This window comes from Parambassis ranga, chromosome 3 (genome assembly GCF_900634625.1).
Source record: "Parambassis ranga chromosome 3, fParRan2.1, whole genome shotgun sequence".
Classification (NCBI taxonomy): Eukaryota; Metazoa; Chordata; class Actinopteri; family Ambassidae; genus Parambassis; species Parambassis ranga.
This window is the reverse complement of record NC_041024.1, coordinates 15,650,119-15,670,634: the sequence shown is the minus strand read 5'-3', so window position 1 is coordinate 15,670,634 and position 20,516 is coordinate 15,650,119. Positions and strand designations below refer to the sequence as shown.

The window sequence follows — 20,516 nt, the reverse complement described above, 5'->3', positions numbered from 1 at the left end:
AACCACAATATTCCCTGTGTTTATATAGGGCAAGGGCACCATTTTAATTGTTGCAAATGTAGTTAGCTCGCAGTTGAAAGCAGAATTGGACATTCTATTCTTCAAAACTAAATGTGCAGTAGTCGGACACACTATATCCCTAATCCAACATAAAAAGAGAGAATATTCATTCTTCAGCTCTCCTAAGAATTAAGTTATGTAGGCTGATACTGGGATAATTGAAAAAATACATAAAATATTTCAAATAAATTCAACTAATTCATTTGGACTTACTCTAACTATATTGCCCTTATTGCCAGGTCTGAGTTCTCCCATTAAAGACACATCAAACTCTTAATCCGTCACTTCCTTTATGTCTAAGGATATTTCTTGTGTGGAAAAAAAACTGCAGCTGCTGATGTCTTCTCATTCAGTTTAAAGAGATGTAGTCAATCACTATTCAATCCACTGAACTGGTAATAAAGTAGGAAAATGGACAGTTATTACTTTCCTCTGTGGAGGGCATACAGAGCTTCTTATTTATACAATATTTTACTTGTTTCTGTATTGGATTCTCCTGTCACCATTTATTTATTAAACTCTATTGCCTGTTTAACTGTTTCCCTCTTTCTTCATCTCTACAAACCAGATTTTTTTCTGTACCTGCTTATTCCTCCTGCCTCTGAGTTTGTGTGTGTGTGAGCATCAGCTGAATACCAAATAGAAAACTGTATGTAATGTATGTGAGCCTCATGTATGCTTGTGTATGCCTGTGCATCTGTGTGCACCTTTGTGCTTGGGTGAATTAGTGATTGTCTTAAGTCTGTGAATACATATGGCTGACTCAGTGTTTCTGTCTCCATGCACAGCAGCTGCATCTTATCTGCACCGCTGTGACGTGTGTGTGTGTGTGTGTGTGTGTGTGTGTGTGTGTGTGTGTGTGTGTGTGTGTGTGTGTGTGTGTGTGTGTGTGTGTGTGGTATCTGGAATAGGAATCTTAACCGTTTTCCACATTAGAGAAGGGGAAACGTCAGAATGCTATTGTAAGAGATCCACTTCCTGTCTGATAAGCAAAAATCTCTCTCTCTTCCTCTCACCCTCAGACACACACATACAGAAATCCTGACAAGCAGAATTTTGCTTTCTATTGCTTTCTGTTCACCCTCTTTCTATATTTTCCCCTTCACTCTCCATCATCCTCTGTTTCTCTCTCTTTCTCTAATAAGCACAGGTTTGCTGCTGAGGGCAGACGGGGCAGAGGGGATGAAATAGAGGAGAAGATAAGCACTCACAGAAAGACAGCATAAAAGTAAGCAGTGAGTGTATGAGTGAGACTTTGAGAGAGAAACTGCTAAAAAAGAAAGAGAATTGTCCCTTGCCCATAATTGTGAATAAATAAATAAAACAGAGCAACAGTGTGTTAAACAACCAACAAACTGAAATGGGATCCCCACAGCTTTAAAGTAAGAATGGTGACGGGTGAACTTTTACTTTTCCAGTGCCACAAAGATTAAGCAACATGAGATAATAGCCATCAGCAACAGAATACACTAAAATGGAAATAAGACAATAAACAAAGGCAGAAGCCCAACAGAAACAAATGCTTTCATACCAGGCATGAGTGGTCCCTGCACCCTCCTTTAACTCCTCCCCTTATGACCAAATTTGTATTTTTCTTTTCTCCATCTTCTTAGTCAAGATTACTCCTGTCATTCTTTTCCTGATGTTTTCCTCCATTTCTCTCCTATACTGTATATTATATTCTCCATTTACACTTCCCATCTTTCACGTTTCCCTTCCTACTGACCTATGCTGACCTTAAATGCTTATCATCCTGGTAGCTGTGTGAATTATGTTTTCCCCTGCGGGTTCATGGAGTATCAGTGTGTGTCTGTGGTCCACATAAATTGCCTCAACATGACACCCACACAAACCTTCTTCCATGTCTCTCGAGTAAAGGCCAGAGCTTCCAGTTCAGTGGTGTTAAACTGGTAAAATGGTCACTAAAAACCCAGTAGGTTTCACTAAGGGAAATAAAATATGCTTTTAGTATCCCTGTGTTCCCTGCATGTGCTGTTTGTACAGACATATGGCCAGCTTAACTTTTATTGAATAAGCCAATTTAGCCTGCTAGCTTGTTATTAACCTGAGCAAGACAATGTAAAAATCATCTACATATGCTCTACACAAGAAAATCTGGCCATTGTATATGTAGGTGTACTATATTTGTATGTGTGATGAAGGGGTTTGGGTTTGGGTGGGGGAAATTGCTTGTATTTGCCTGTGGGTCACAGTAGGCCCATCTGTTGTAAACTAAATCAAATACACAGCTAGAAAAACTGCACACAAACCTGAATTTCTCATAGCCCTGCTCTCTTTCTCTCACTAGCACATAAAAAGCACCCGTCTGTGTGTCAGTGTCTTCCATTAGCATTGGCAGAGATGCTTCTCTTATCTCTTATCTGCCAAGGCTGCCAAAGCAGGACACAACAAAAGGTAAAAGTTATACCAACATCACAAGCTTGACTCCTCCTTCACGCCTACTTAGTCACTCATAGCATAACACAGAGCGACGGACTCACAATTTTCATTGTTCAACATCAAACTACCAGTCACCAAACCAAACTACAGTCACCACCAATAATATCCCTAGCAGGTCCTGTCTGTGGTGCTGAGTGTCTGATAGCATAGTTATGGTAGAATATGCTACTGTACATTCAGGCAAAACAGACACATCTTATTAAATGTAATACATAACATAAATGAACAATATATCATACCCACAGCCAAGAAGGTGCACTTTGCCAAAGGTGATACAAAATATAATTGCAGTATGAGTAAACGTGACTAGAAAAACAGCTACACAACAAACTGTAAGCAGGCATTAAATTAAATAAATAAAAACGCCTTTGACCTACCATGGTCACTCTCGAAGAGCCAGCCGCTGTCCTCCCATGCTGAAAGCGTCATATTTTATCCACTTTATTTCCACTTAAACCTCTAACTTTTTTGGATTGTACATTCTGTTATCCGTTGTTTTGCTAGCAGAACTTCCGGTTTCTGTCAGATCCCCGGATGCTAATCTCATAAACACTTGACGCTAATCAGCTCGGTTTTCTCACTTTAACAATGTTGCTGACAGCTTCGCTTCTCTCCTCAGCATCAGCGCCTCCCGTAGTAAACACAAGGCACAGTTTAAAAGTGGTGTGAAGTGAGAGCTGTTCACCTGGCTACTGTTCCACAGCGCAGCTGCTCCTCCTGACGCATCGTGATCCAGGGGGCGCTGTTTCACTAATTTATGCCATTTATGCCATTCAGCCATCTTTTCCACTGAAGATGGCTTTATGTGTTAAATTGTTAATTTTAAGAAAATAAAACACTGATTTTAAATTATTAATATGAGTACATATGACAAGCCTTCTCCGGCTGCTGCCTTGAGGAATGGTAGCAGAACCACTGCTGATGTGTAAAATAAAAGTGGCTAATACCATAACGCACTTGCTGTGTGTGTTATCACTGTGCAAAGGTATTTTTCTGCTAATCTGATCTGTAGTTTGTGGTCATCTGACAATGAGAAATTTAAAACAGGATTTATAAAGAGACTTTCTTGCATATAGTGTTTCAGGTTTAGGTTCATTCAAACAACTTTGCTTCTAGAAGCTGAGATTGGCATAAATATACCAACTTTATAAGTAACATTTATATTATTTTCTCAGAAGACATTTACATGTTTTCCACCTGCCTTTAAAGAAAACTATAAAAATGTCCAACATCAAGCGCTCTTGACACAGTTCATCCTCCTGAAATTGCCTGTGTGGAGCATGGATACATTCCAGTGTGATGTATTTCAGCTGACATGTTTCCCAGGCTTTTAAACAGCATTTTCTCTTTATTCTGCCTCGGAGGGAAAACATATAAGCAGCTCTAAGAGCTCACTGAAGTGCAGCTTTTGATGGAAAAAAAAAAATTTAAATGAGAAATTTGAGTTTTGGCTGCCAGAAGTCTCAAGGCACAGGGTCTCCTCTTAAACTGTTTGGTGCTTTACAAAGACACCTAGCCAAGGACAAACAGGCCGTGAGCATTAGAAGCTAAATAAAAAGATATCACTGAGACAGGCAGAAAAATAAATGCAGATGTTTAGTCAGAACAGGAGGCCTATGTGCCAAATTAAGCTGTGATGCTACTTTGGGTCATTGTTTTAAAATATTTGCAACAATTTTGACAGTAAGAAGAAAAGCCCCCAAACTATTTTGCTCAACTATTTTCTCACATTGTTTTGCTGTCTTTCTTGCAATAGAAAAAGTAAATCTCTCCTACTTTCTGTAAAGTTCAAGCAAAACATAAAAAAAAGATGAGAAAAAAGAGGAGGTATGTACACGGTTTTCTGTCTGTGTTTGTGTTCTATATCCTGAGATGGGAAAGCTATGAATATGCATAAAGAAAAGCACAACACGCAGGTGACATGCTTGACTTGTGTCGCTGCTGCGAACAACTGCACTATAGACAAATGTTTTCTCCAGCTCTCCTTCTTTCTAGGAACAAGGCGACGAGGGAGAGAAGAACAGTAATCTCTTGGGAACACTTTTTTAACTCTGTGGATGAAAAACCAACACACTAATGATGCAGACACACATGCAAAGAAGCACAAAGCCACTGTAGCTCAAGTAGCAAATATATACCCATAACCACTCGCACACAAACACACACACAATCCACCTCACAGAATGGTATGCTAACAGCTTTTCTTTTCAAAGTGTTTTTCAGAGGAATGTTGAGCACATTTGCCCTCCATTCAGAGTTTGTTGTTAGCTATAGACACACATGCAGAACACACACAGCATAACACTGCGAAGATTTGAAACTGAATTTTAGCATGCTACATATTATGTCCAGGTTGTGACACAAGAAATTATGAGGGCTAAGACAGTCAGTGAGTCAAATCACCGGGCTATAAAGAGGATGACGACATGGTAGCTACTCTCATCACTTAGAAAAGAAAAAAATAGTAGGACAGAGAAGTTTGAGACAATTTCAGGCAGAGAAAAGAGCACAGATATGGAGCAGAGTTTCTCTCAAGGGATAAACCAACAGTACAATAGAAAGATTCAGTGAGGGAGAAAGACAAACATCCAAAGATTAAATAATATCCTACGCCTGTCATGAGGTCTCTATACTGGATTATATTGGTTAGGGCAGTATATTTGAAACACGCTATCTTACAGTCATTAAAACGTATGATGCACACCTCTATTCTGGCAGCAACTTTCTAACTATAGTTATTGTTTCTGCAGACACTTTGCCTGCCTTGTTAGAAAATCTTACACAAAATAAGATAAGGTAAATTGGAGAGAAGACCATGACATGTAGAGTGTAACAGCAGGAGAGAGTGCAAGGAAGGAGTGTTGAGAGCAGCGGCTGAGGGGACGCAAAAGAAAACAGTAGTGGGGGGGTTTGAGGAAAGGTATATGGAGGAAAGGGTGAGGATAGACGAGACAGGTGAGCGGGGTCAGACAGTGGGAGGAAGCTAATGTCTTTATTTCCTGGTGAGGTGGGACCTTGCATTTACCCCTGAGGTCAGTGGTCATAGACAGGGTCACTGGGGGTGAGGGGGTATCTCAATACAGAGAAGAAGAGGGAGAGAATATCTATATAAGAAAAGTGGAGTGAACATGAACAAGAGACAGAGCAATGGGAGAAAGAGTGAAGGAGAAAGAAGAGGGAGCCCTAGTTTCAGTCAGGAGGGGAATGTGCAGAGGTGGAAAGGTTGAGAAAGGTTGAGGTGAGAATACTCCAGGGAGAGAGGAAGGAGGGAACACACACAAGTACACACATGCTGTAGACGCTAAATAATTGTTGATGTGTACAATTATGGTTCATGTCTGCTGTATTATATTACTAAATATGTGTGTGTATTACTCTTGTGTCTCTGTGTTTTCTGTATGTAAGGAAGTGGAGGTACAACTGTGTATGTAGAAATGTTCATTTCCTCCTCTCCAGAGGCCCCCGCCAACGCAGCTGACAGATAAACACACACTGAGTGAATGTATGACTCCTTCTCCAGAGTATTGTTAGCAGTTATCCTCTTGAACTGCTTCACTTACTGCCTTTTATTGATATAAATCACACTTGTCAAATACACAGAGATGAATATCTGGTCTTATTTATTCCAACATGTAACTGCATTATCAACAATCAGATGGATTAACTGACAAACCTCGTAAGATAAAAAAAGAAATGAAATCTGTCTACATCGGTCCTCACGGGTATTGTCAGTATGTTTATTTCCATTTCACCACTCAGCCAGATGCTTTCTGACAATAACAACATCAGTCATTTTTTTTTTATAAACTAAAAACGTGATGTTTTTTTTTCTAATTTCTTATAACAGTTTGTTTAAGGTTTGTACTGTTTAGTTTTTGTGTCCATGTTTGTGTGTGTGTGACGGGACCCTGTTGTTTCACCAGTTTTAAAATGCAGACAAAAGTTTCTTCCACCTAATTAATGACAGCTTTGAAAGTAGGGCTCTCCACCATAAATCTAGCTCTCTCTCTCTCTCTCTCTCACACACACACACACACACACCTAAGACAAAAATATAATGCAAATTGAGAACTTCAATATAAACATACCCATGCATACACATACAATGTCACCACACAACCCTTTTTTTAAAAATAAAAATGTTGAAATAGGAAGAATGTATAATAAAACTATTTTCAATATTGTTATGTTCAGTCCAAAGAACAAGGCCAGCAGACATACCAGCAGGCAATGATGGAGAATTAGAAGAGGTCTGGCTGTTTATTTACATGTTTTGTGAGCTTGTTAAAAGTCCACATGTGGAAAGCTCTACATGAGTATGTGCACGCTGGTTCATCTCGGTCAGAGATATGATTCATGAAAATGGCACACTGAGACAGTCATTTCTCCAAGAATACCTCATCTTACTAATGTTATACCAGGAGGTTGAATGTGCAGTTTGCATGTACATATATTACATGACTTAAATAAATATGTTTTAATGCAATTCATTTTTCCTTCTGTTTAGCATATAGTAACAGAATGTGACCTGTGACACCATTAATAGCAACTCACAGTGCCAGTTATAGACCCTCCCTTGCTGTCCAGGTCTAGTTATTTCTGTCTTACCTCTGAATGAGTGTGATGTGCAGGTGATTTAAAAATATCCCCTTACCTTTCCAATGTTAGCTAGTGACTGACAATGACACTGTGTCCTTAAACTGAGCCTCATCATCCCTTTGTTAAACTGAATGAGGCTTGAGTTCTCTGAACCTTTCAACCAACATGGCAGCACACTTATTCTCAGGAAAAGTTGGCTGTTGCTATGGTATGAAGTTCACATGATCATTCACAAATTAGTTCACCACTATCAAATTACAGCTTAAATCATTTTTGTCCAAGTGCCTCAACAGCTCATTTTGATGACCCCACTTGGTATTGGTCATTTAGAAAAGGTCCAGGATCCGGGGTATGGATCCAGTTTTCTTTTTTTGTTTTTTTCCTATTCCTTTACAAACACATCTATATGTATCCATTTCCAAAGAGCTCTCTCACACACATATTTGTTTAGGTTTAATTGTGGAGTTTTCCTGTTTCTTGTTGTGTCATTTGTATCAAAGGGTGACTCAGCAGGCTATAAATAAGACTCTGATCTGAGTTTTCCCTTGGACCCATATTTTGATCTTGTTCTAAAGTTATTCTTGTTCCTGGTCTTAGTATTGGACATCTGTATGACAGAATGTGATTCAGTCAGCTATAAATATGAATGGCCTTTCTGCTCAGCCAGCCGCACAGATTAGCAACTCTTCCTGCTTTTCCACTGGGCTCAAAAACACACACGCTATCTCTGGCTCTCTCTCTCTCACACACACACACACACACACAGCACATATATTCACACTAGAAGTGTGAGAATGTCCAACCCAGTTTCATCCTATAACATTAAATATTGGTCACGTAATTTTGGATTGTTTTGTGCACAATGAAACAAATTGTTGTTTTTCCATCATCAACAGGTTTTCACACATTTACACAAATACATTTCAAATATAATATATATATATATATATATATATATATATATATATATGCATATATGCATATATGCGTTTGCATCTGTGTTGGTTGCAAGTTAGGTCTGTGACTTAACTCTTAACCAACACTGATGCAACACTTTTTGTTCCCTTTCCACTCTCAAAGCCAAGATCTTATAAGAGGAGAGGATTATTTGTAACTACACAGACCCTGTGCCATCACCTCAGATGAAAACAGGTGTGTGTTGTGTAAAGGTGTATGGAAAAAGGCATAATCCTTGTTAGAGTCATCATGCTGTCTCCTCTAAGTGTCAGATGATGAAAAGGCACCTGATCAGACTTGAGAGATCTCCTTCTGTGCATCTTAGATAACATATCTGTGATAATGCTGACAACACTGATGCAGGTTGAAATGAAAGTATAATTATGATGACATTACTGATTCTGTGCACTTATTCTACTTTAATCTTCTGTGTTTGACATTGGTACTTGCAAGTTGATACATATAACTGGTAGGTATGTTCAGGTTTCAATGAAAATACTAAGGCTGGTATATGATACTTATCTCAGGAGAAAAGCCATGAGTGCCTTGGATTACCACTTACACACCGTTTTACACACACACACACACACACACAGCCACTTTGGTCTCTGTGACCAAGGGACATTTACAAGGGAGTCTGATTGAATTAAGCCAGTCATGTCTTCTTATCCCCCTGATTGAAGGTATCAATATATTTGTATTCACTGATGTTATTAATAGCACCCAAGAGGCAACCAGACACCAGAGAGTGGGGTGACAAACAGATCCTTGGACTATTAATAGAAGGGGATGGAAAAACTCTGGTCAACCAGTAGATAGAGGAACGAGAGAGGAAAATCCTGACAGCAGCACTTAGGGTCAAGAACAAGACAGAGGTAAAGGGGGAAAAAAAATCCGAGAACATCAATATTTTAGTGTTGAGGTTATACAGTAGCAAAAATGACTGAAAAGAAAAGAGAACAGAAGAATGCAGCAGTTCTAATTAAACCAATTAAAAACAATTAAAAAGCATTTCTGGACAAATGTTTAGTCCAGCTGTAACCTTTCTCAGTAAATATGAATGAAAGTAAACAGTAACAATTAGATACATTTTACATTGTGGAAAAACTGCACAAACAAATCAGAAACCAAGCGTTCATCATAAGGAAGTAATTCACTGCATAAGTGTTTCAGAAGTTGCTGATAGCCGTTTCAGCAAATAAGACTGTGTGACTGTTTCAGATACATAAACAAGACTGACAAAGCAAGGTTGTAGGTCCATGATTACCATAAATTTACCAAAGATCAAGTAATTTCTAGGACAGCTCTAATACCTTTATTTGTATGTTTACTTTGTATCCCTGCTAAGTGTTGCTAAGTTGATCCAAATGTGGCCCTTGAGCCCTATGGCCTATGAGACCTGTATTACTTTCAGACATAAAGCTTAAACTGGGACAGCCTTCACATACACACACCGCTGAGTATAAAAGGTTGAATAGATTGATGTTCTTTCATTATTAGCAGTTCTATGTTACTCAAATAGAGAAGAGAGAGAAGAAGAAGACGAAGATAGAGAAGGTGTCTCTATCTCACCTTTTCTTCTCATTCTGTGACTTCTAACTTGTTCACTCATCTCTGGATTGCCTGCATCAAGCTTACTTGCTATAATGTTGAAGAGGCAAGCTCTGCTGGAAGTGCTCACCCACAGCTGGTCAAGGCACAACATTGTTTCTCATGATGATTGTATTTACATTCCAAACTATTAATATTATTATTCAGCAAAAAGGAAACATTTACACAGCATCACACACTGACTGATCAGCTGTCAGTTTGATCACCTGCTCTACAGGGAGTTATTGATTCCTCCAGGAAAATAAAGCTTTACCCTTGTCTAATGCTGTAGATGGTGCCAATCACTAAACATAAACCTCAAAGAAGGCCTGTGACATGACTGGACACATTCCCTGTGAGACTGCATAGTTTGTGTATATGATACACAGACTAGCAATTTCTACTGAACAGAACAGAAAGGCTTTCATTTTGTGGATATTTTTACCTTTTTATGTTGTATACTCCAGCACCCTAAAAGTAGACAGCACATATGCTGAGTGAAACAACAAAAAAAGAGTGAGCAACAAAGAAATTGAGAAAAAATGAGAGAGAGACTGAGTAACAAAAAGAACTTGAACTTACTAGCCTGTAATTTGCTTAAATTATTACTTGGCATTTTTTTTATCTTTAGTTCAGTCTTGACAGAAGAGGTGAGCCTATTTAAAATTAATCAAAAATAGTCTCTACACTGATTGATGGTCAAAGAATGAGTTCAGATTTAGCTAATCAACATGGATAAGGCTGGAGTGTGAAAAATGCCCTTACTAACACAGGAAGCATGGTGACAATCAAAAAAAACACCAAAACTTTGTGCTTTGCATCTGACAAAAAATATGATTATGAGAGACAAGAAAATGTCTATTTGCACAAATTCTCAGAGTAACACCAGGCAATGTCCTATCTTTAGTAATTCCATGAATACAGCGCTGAGGGGCAAAACATGCTGTCCTCCTGCTAATGAAGCTTTCAGCCCTGCGCCACAACCACACAATGACAGCTGGCAGGGGAGGGGCAGGAACTACATGCCATGAAATAAGAGGGGGTAAAAATTGATTAGCAATTTTCATTTGCGCAAAGCTAAACAAAAGAAGGCTGCTGCCCTACTCTGCATATCATCATGGGGTGGGAGAGTAGGAGGAGGAGGAGGGTGGGCAGCGTTGACGGTGTTGGGCTGGGATGGGAAGTGATCTTTCAGAGCTCAAGGCATCTATTGTTTAGTTAGAGAGGATGTCAATGTGTGTGTTAGAGGGGACTGGGACAAAAAGACAAGAGGTCTGGGGATAAGTGAAAAGAGGGTAAGAAGTACAGATGTTAAGGACAGTAGGAAAGGGACAGAGGAATCGAGGTATAGTAAAAGAGGAGGAGGAGGCAAGGATGCAGGAGGGGTGGGAGTACAAAGGAAAGAGGAGGGACAATGCAGGGCAAGGCAGAAAGCATGAGGAGGAACAGGGAGATTGTTGTCCAAGAGTTCAAGACTAATTCTGAAAATTAAAGCTGGCCCTGGACAGCGCTCCTTAAAACAAAAGCAAAGTGGCAGCAGGGGGAAAATGACACCACCATCACTTTTAGAGTTATTAAATCCATTGAATATATTGAATACAGAAGCTCTGACAAAAGAGAGAAATTTGCCAACCCTAAGAAAAAAACTGCTGCATGTGTGCTGTACTGTGGCCAAGCCATGTTGTTGTTGGGGCAGTTTTCTTGAAGGATTTTTTGGCATGACCATGATACGTAATGGCTTATTAACAGTGACATGTGTGCACCCCACAAGCATGGACACACACACACAGGCAAGCATACGTGCACATAGTAATAAATGCAAAAAAAGGCGAGAAAAATAGCAGCTGGTAAGTGAGTGAGAGGGGGAAAAAATCAACAACTTTTAACCAAAACACTGTACACAACTCTAAATTTAATTTTCTGCAAGATTAAGCACAATAATGACTAGCTTTATAAAAACCCATAACTAATGGCTTCCAATGAGCCAATCTATAAGCATTGATCTGCTCGGTATCTCATAGACTCACAGTGTAAAGCCTATACATAAAGGGGGGGAGGAAGGTGTACGACAAAATAGAATAGAGGAGCACTATATGAAGAAAGATGGAAGTAAAAGAAGGATGGTAATAGGAGGAAAAAAGACAGCATAGGAGAGAAGGAAACAGAAGACTCTGCAACTCCATCTCCATTAGACCATTCGTTAGGAGACATAATACCTCTTTCCCTTGTTCTTAACCCACAAAAATTCATTACTACATCCAGTGGCAATACAAATATGGCCTCTCTTGTGTCGCTTTTTGCTTGGTAGTCATTGTCAAAATCACTGCTGGTTAATTTTAGTTCCACTTCCACAACTAACACAGTGACATCAACATCTCTGCTAGGTCAAGATAAAATTGTGATCATCAAACTCTTGATTCATTGACAGAGTAGCCTGTCTATTTTTTAAATGGACAATCCATCTTTGAATCATGTTAACTACAGTCAGTGTTTCATTTCCAGCCAGTCCTCGTGGCTGTGCCTTCTACAGAAGTCTATCTAAATATACACACAACGCTCAGTGCTTCAATTTTTTCGATTGTGTTTAGTTGTTTCCACATCATGCCAAGCACATACAGGACTGGAAATCATAGCAACCATCCTTAAAAATGATACCAACAATGATCTATCTTTAGTTGCTGTGCTGGATATCTTTGTGTGCAGATGTCAGGATGGCGCCTGTAAACAAAAGCCTTCTGGAGTTCAAACAATATGCCACAATAAAAGTCACGATATATTTATATATATTTTTAAAGGGTTTTAGGGCAATTAGCCATCTAGTGGTTTTCCACATTGTTAATCCTACACTTGACAGCTTTTTAGAGGCTCGCTGACTAAGAACTAAAGGTGGAGGCACGTGAGGAGGAGGAGGAGGATGGAGTGAAATAAAACAATCCTCTGCAGAAAATGCACAGAAGCTTAAATCCGGAGAGGGCTGCGTGCGTTAATCCCCATGGATTAAGCTTCTAAATACTTCTATTCAAGCCAATTAATTCATGCATATATCTGTCTCCGGTTCTTTTCATGTCATTTAAGATGATGGAGGGTGACTTCCTGGGAAATCAGGAGGAGGGTGCATATGTGTATCTACATTAATGCAAGCAACGTTCTCTCTTCAGGACCATGCAGCTACATACATCCTGATGTGGCACGCACGCACACACACAGACACACACACACGGACACACTACAATGCAGAGGTATACATAGAGTTTTAATGGGGGACTGGTAAGGGGAGGGTGAGGATTGAGAGGGGCCTCCGAAAACTGACTGACGTATTCTGACAGCTGAATACTAATCATGAGATCAACCTCTGGCTAAATCTACAGGATCTTACTGGGGTTTCTGGCTAGGAGAAGCATAAAAAGGATTAACAGTAAATACAGAAGGCTTACAGAGAACAGAGAGACAATGGTGGACAGACTCAACAACTTGAAACAAAAGGTTGAGAGGAGCAAGGAGCTATGCAAAAGTGGACCATCAAAAACTGCAAGACCTAACTAAAAAGGATCTGCCAGACAGACAGAAAGGAGGAAAGGGTTAATAGGGTTAATAACCACCATTGTTTAATTTTAATTCTTATAGGGTGGGCATAAAAAAACATAAACATAAAAGTATTTTTCTACATGAATGAACTTTCTATTTACTGTGATGTCACTAATCAGTTGGTGTTCCAATGACATCACCGAGGACTGAAGTGGACTGCAGAGAAGCCTCAAGTCTCAGGTTACCAAGCTGTATATGTGTGTGGGTGTGTGTGTGTGTGTCTATGTGCATATGAGCTGGCTGGCAGGCTGCAACCGCTGCATAGAGTATTAATAGGAACTCACATCACCCGGAATGACTTCTAAATAAATAGAAGCTCACATCAGGACCGGGTCTATGATCAGATAACAACCCCTAAACTGTATAGCTCAACAGCACTGGTGTATGGTAATCTGCTTGTCGAAAAGAAATGACAATAACTGAAGACAAATACCGAGAGGATGAAATTTTGTTTTTCACAACACTATAAAACGTGTGACCGCACAAAGAAAATTATTGATGCGTAAACCTCATATCTCAAACTGTACTGGTGTGACCACACCTTAGCCCCAGCCAAAGGTATATACATTTAAATAGCAACGAAGTTGTGAGATTAATAAAAGTGTATTAGTGGCCTTCTACTGGCAGCAGATATTACTGATGGAGATACACGCTGTTGACCAGTTCCCAGACCCACACCATCAACAGCTGCAGAATCAGCACCTCAGAGCCTTAGAGTGTGATGAGTCTACTGTGGCTTACTTTACATCGGCACATTAACATCGGTACTCAACTAAATTCGAGTATTTTATATACAAATAAATGTTTAGTTATGTGGGTTAAAGGACCAGTGTGTTAAAGGACCAGTGTGTAGGATATATTGACATCTAGTGGTGAAGTTTTAGACTGCAACCAGACTGAATACCCCTTTCTTTCCAAGCATGTAAGCAATTGTAAAGGGGCTGTCAAAACATGAAAGGCTCTCTGTGGAGCTAGTGTTTGATTTGTCTGCTCATGCAGATGCAATGTATGCACACACACTAGCAAACGTAAACACAATTCATATGTACACATGAATATATACCACTGATTGTGATGTGGCAATACACTGACAAATTATAGAATGTTTTGTTTTTTCTATAACATTGCAATGAAAAAAACAAACAGTGCTTCAGCATAACTAATTAAAATTACTCATTTATATGCATCCTTAAAAAGAGTATTTTTAAAGCTAATAGTAGCACTTTATAAAGCTTTTATCTGATTTACCAATAAAATGAACGAAACTGGTTTGGTCATTAAATCAGTGAAGCAGTTTATATTTATGAGCTGACAGACCTCTTACCTGAGGTAACTGCTGCAGGGTCTAGGGCTCAATCCTCATACAAGTGAAAGAAAAGAACTGTAGCTGGGAGACTCAGATTTAAACTGCAACAAGTAAAAAACTGGGACACACATGGCAGCACATGGAGAGCTAAACCAGCATCTGCTTACGAGTGTAGATCTGCAGATGATAGGAAGAATGCTCATATAAATGTAAAATATCTTTCAACTTTACATCTCTCTTAATATTAGGCTCTGTCTCCCCTGATTCCTCTTCTTCACGAGTCTTTTAACAGTCACTCTGCCTTTCTTTCACTCTGATCTGACATCAGTCTCTCCGATTGGCCGACCCAACTTGTGGAACTAACCAGTGACATGCTTTAATTATTGAGCGGCTGACCTCAATTGGTTGGCTGGAACAGCTTAAAACACATTGCAACACACACAAACATACTGAGGGCACATACAAGGAGGCACATTTGCACACCCTACAAACACACACTCACAATCTCAGTACATACTGCACACTTACATGTTCACCCTGGGGACAGTTTCTAACAGCTAAATATATACACTGTGCCTGTTACTCCTCTAAGTTCATTCATGCTAATCATGGAGTAGTATGATGAGAAAAAGCATGTGTTAATACCATCAACACAATACACTGGAATTTATCATTCACAGTTCGTAATAGGAACAGATTTCATGTAATTATTTAAAGCAGCCTAAATCATCTACAATACAAGTGAAGACTGAGGTAAGAGAAATAAGACAGTCATTGTGAATATGAAAATACATTTACAATTGACACTGATTTCTTTTGTATATTTCATATATTTAGCCATCATACAAGTTTAGGAAAGTGGTGAAGAGTTAATTTAACAGCCTAAAGAAGTTGTTGTAGGGCTTTAAATTTAAAATTTCATTGACTCTATCATGCCTAAATGATCAACACTCTCTGGGACTGGGACTCTGGGACCTTGAGCCCCCTGTTCATTTGCAAGCAACTGATTTGTTGAGATTCAGAACATCCACCACAGTTGGTGAAGATGGCGGTGCATCTGTATCAGTGGAAATATAAAATATTGACATTTTTCTTCTTCTCCTTTTTGGTAAAAATGTCCCACAATTAGCTGAATTGTTGTAAAATTAATTAAGATCACAATAATACACAATAATCCATCCTGCTTCAAGCTATGTGTTTTAGGTTTGGAAGACTGAAGTGTCACATTGAAGCTTCATGCAATTATCTGGAGAACTTCCCAGATGGTTTTGTTTAACAAACTAGCACGTTTATTTATTTTACATTATAATGGTTTGCTTATTTTAAAATATGCATTACTGATTCTACTTTAGGCTCTAATCACAAACAAATATTAAATTAATAACTCATATTGATAGCAGCTCATAAGGTTTGTTAAGTGTAAAATTAATGATGATCCCAGATGATTTGACAGTAATCTTTATATACTGCATGAGTTAAGATTGCTATTTACGATACAACACAGATGTTGATTGGTAACATGAAACCTGATATATGTCCAACCAGTGCTGCAAGAAAGAGAAATGATATATGTCCTTTGGTATGTTGTGTATGTACTTACTATGCTCTAGTTTAATATCCAAATATATCCTGGAGCGTATGATCAGTGGCCACACTTATCTCCCTATAAATGATCAAACACAGCAGACGATCCCGGGCATATGATACCCACAATTCTTCACAAGGCATGATGCAACCAGAGCATTTTTAGATTAGGGTGTGATGGCATACTACCTGAAGTATTAAATACATCCCCTCTAGTTCCAACTTAACTTTAAATGTGGTATTTTATCTTCCTGCCAAAGTCACAAAGTCAAATGCTTGGCCCTTAATGGAACAAAATGGCACACGTCTTCAGTAATGACATTCATCTGAAGAATGCCCTCAGAAACATGAGTGACATGATGACTCTCATTATATTTTGATGAGTGTAACCCAACTGGGCTCCATGGCATGCTGTGTGGCTTGTGGCCTATGATTAGTTACAAATAGTTCAATGGGTCACACCACTTGGCTGTGATCCCGAGACCTCACAGGGTTCGGACACACAACCCCCAAACCACAGGCCCACTTCACATACAGAAGCTGAAGTCAAAGGAGCAGGTTCACAGTATTTACTGCTCTTTAAATTCAGAGTATACCTCACCAGTCAGCCCGTAGTATATACTATCAACTATAAGAGGAGTCATGACAGATTACAGATGTAATATTATGGAGATTATAATTACATTGCGGCTGTTTTGTGGTTGCCGGGTACAGCGTGTCATGCTTGCTCAATAATGGACAAATAGCAAAGATCCTTTGCATTCCACACAAGGGAAAGACTCATCATTCATCATCTGAAGTAGTACTGAACCCTCTATTGGAGAAATGTTTATCTTTATTTATTGTACAGATTGGGTGAGAAAAGAGAGGAATGACTTGCAGCTATGGTTCAGCTTGCTGGGAGCCCCATGTAGTGTGCGTAACTCAGCCAGTTGGTTGCCCCACATAATGAACATTACCATGCGGACTCAACATGGACGTTTTCTGCCGTTACAGGTGGTTTCAGTGCTACTGACAGATATACTAGTGCAGAAGAGCATTATTTTACAATTATCCTTCTAAAAGTTTAATGTCACCAATGTTATATAAGACAGACAACTAAACCAGATCTATGTGCATGAGAGTTTGGATACTCTCTCTCTCTCTCTCACACGCACACACACACACACACCCACACAAGCACAGTGAGTGCCATCAAACAGAGCTCTCAACATGGAGCTTCATGCATGCATGCATGTGTCTATGAAGTTTGGCACTGTATTTCTTTGGTCCATACGGCGTTTTGTATTTGCCATAATCCCCTGTCAGCAACACTTAGGCAGGCAGACAATAGCAGAGAAGATCGGCAGCCAAACCCCTTCACTCTGAGCTTGGCAGGTCAGTGTGCAAGCAGCAGGTTACGGACACACACAAACGCACACACAGGCACACACTCACAAACAGTACTGTACATGCACATCCATGAAACACACATACACACACACACAGAACACACATGTCCCGCTGAGATGCACGTTACTCACACCGTCTCCCGGCTCTCTTCAAAGAGTTGTGGTGCAGTTCTCAAGGACACGGCTGTCTGAGATCCCTCTCTTTCTCTCTCTCCTCTCACTCTGGCATACTCTCTCTCTCACACTCTCTCATTTGCTTCTCGGTTGCGGGACGCTGCCACAACAAATGCAAGTGTGTCGCTGCCTTTCTCCTCTCCTCTTTATTCATCTCTTTCCCCTCTTCTCTTCTCTCTTCTCTTGCTCTGCAGCTGAAAGGCAGAGCTCATTCTCTCAGCCATGAAGCAGAGCTTCTCTCTTTTTTCAAGTGCCGGGTAGTATGAGAATGAGGAAGTGAGAGAAAAAGGAAGGGAGGGAGAAAGAGGAGGAAGGAGTGCTGGGCAAACTGACCAAACTGATGTGCCACACCAGGACACCAGCGATCTGCAGACAGTCAGTTTTACTGCAGAAAAAAACAAACAGCTGTACTGTGAACCAGCAATCCAGACTGTGGAACAAGAAACAGACAAGACACTGAAACAAAACGTATTGAAACGACAAGGAAAGAAGTGTAATGAATCTAAGCAAATGAAACAAACTGTGTATAAAAATGCTTATGTAGGTTATCAGTCAGAAGAGAAGAGAAGAGAAGAGAAGAGAAGAGAAGAGAAGAGAAGAGAAGAGAAGAGAAGAGAAGAGAAGAGAAGAGAAGAGAAGAGAAGAGAAGAGAAGAGAAGAGAAGAGAAGAGAAGAGAAGAGCGATGTTTTGATAAGACAAGAAGGGAGAAGTGGAGGGGATGTTAGAAAAGAGGAAGTCTAAGTATTCCCTAAAGCCTTGCTGTCTTTGCTGAAAAATGGTCCCTGCAGGCCAGATCCAGAAAGAGGCAACACAAACAAACACAGAGAGCAGAAACAAACATCTATTTATGGTAGAGGGGGTCCAGTTTCCTAACCACATTTGCTAGCAGCTTTTTTGACAGTGTTACCAATTCAGCAGTTTAAGAGTAACAACTATGTTTAAGAGAGGAGAGGAGAGGAGAGGAGAGGAGAGGATGTCTGTGCCAGGATTTTTCAAAATTGTTTAAAATCACAAAAGTCCAGTATTGTTCTACTACTCCAGTTGTCATTTTCATGAACTGTTCAGTTCAGTTCAGTTACTAAAAATAAAGTCAGTGTGCTCTACATTAAATGTAAATTTTCCTGTTTCTCAAAGAATCAGAAGATGAAAAATCTGTCTTAGTCCCAAACCACAGAGCTCTAAAGCCAAGGGAGAGCCATGCTGTTAATGCATTGATCAAGAGGCAGCAATTGATTTTCTATGGAAATGCAGCACATCAGCAGTAGCTTATCACACATGGGATCAATCCATTTAGCTTTAGTTAAAGAAAGATCCCCTCCTGTTTTTCAAATTCATTTTATTTTTCAAAACTTTGTGTATTAAATCTCACTCTCACATGTCAGAATGAAGTACACACTCCTAAGGTTACTCCTAATAGCAGAACATCAACATGTGGATCTGGAATCACAATCTGATTTGTTTGATTTTTATATGGAAACATGCTTTAGAGGAGACCACATTACATAACATCAAACTGCAAGGCTTGGAGGAACACATGGAAAGGAGTGAGACGGAGTAAGTGAAAGAACGAAGTTGGGCAGGGAGGAGGATGATAAAAGCAGGGACAGAGGGGGAGAAGGGGAAGAGGGTGGAGGGCAAGGACAGGGGTGAAGTGTGTAACTCACTCCTGTCCCCATCACCAGCGCCCAGTCCTAATTTACCCAGAACAATCAATCAGATCAGGAGGCAGACACTGATAGAGGACTACCATGCAACAGGATCCAGCATGTACGCACACACACTCACACACACACTGAGAGAGATGGAGGACTTGCATGCAACAGGATCTATTCACACACACATACTTTTATGCTGACTAGAGAGAAAAAAGTTTGCAGCTCATATCTGTAGCCTCTGCACTGACTTCTACCAACTAGACTGTACTGTGTAACAAAGTCACCGTGGCTCTGTGGGGTCACAGTGGGAGGTCAGGGCCCATGAGACAGAGCAAGCACAAGGGAACAGTGCAGGAGTGAGAGAGCAGGGGGGTGAGGGAGAAAAGAGCAAGAGGGAGGAGAACAATGGCCATCAATAGGAAGGGAGAGAGGAAAAAGAGCACATAGCAAAAAACAGAGGACAACGTGATCACGCCCTGCCATGCTCTCAGAGAAAGATGAATGCACCAACAGAAAGAGAAAGAAAACGTGGAGGACTGACTCAAGCTCATGAACAGTGGTCACTGGAATCAAACACAGATCAGAGGAGAGGGGGATGTTGGACAAGTTTCCTCCTCAAGTTCTCCTTCAATTCTTCTTTAGAGTGACACTCCCTCGCCTATTTTACACCTCACCTCTACGTGCACACTTAATTTTCTATTATATAGGACAGAACATGATCCTCATGGGTGTATTTACTGTCTGTTTGATTCACTTTGTGTCTTTCTTTGGCCTGGTTTCATCATAAAAACCTGGGGCAGCTGTAACTCAACAAAAGTGTACATGCAACAGGTCTGTTTTTTTTCTGTAGTTACAGTGTTTTTTTGTTCTTTTTTTTTAAAACCTACATACCTACCCGACTTGTAGTGAGTGGCCTTGTGAGCCTTATGGGGCATCACAAGTTACCTCACATTACCTCAAGCATTACCCAGAATAAAGTGATATAAAAAACTCACTATAGCGAATAGACTGATGCAGTTTTAATGAGGCTGTAGACAGAGATAAACATTTGTATTCATTATATTCCTCCTTTAATAAGACATTTTCCAAGTAGGAATTTGTTGTCTTCAGCAAGATACATGTTAACTCAATTACTCTAAGCAAGATCAAATAAT

General features: G+C 39.8%; 1 protein-coding gene across 5 annotated transcripts in view; it reads right to left on the bottom strand.

Annotated features, from left to right (window-relative positions):
* Nucleotides 1–17,939, bottom strand: part of esrrga (estrogen-related receptor gamma a) — a 110,991-nt gene extending 93,052 nt beyond the window's left edge. For 2 of the 5 annotated variants that reach the window (XM_028401935.1, XM_028401936.1), the window contains exon 1: nucleotides 17,667–17,939. The gene's annotated coding sequence lies outside the window, so the exon portion shown is untranslated. Of the gene's footprint in view, nucleotides 1–14,568; nucleotides 14,812–17,664 lie in introns of those variants that run through there. The other 3 variants (XM_028401939.1, XM_028401938.1, XM_028401937.1) reach the window with 3 other exon arrangements.
* Nucleotides 17,940–20,516: the final 2,577 nt, after the last annotated feature.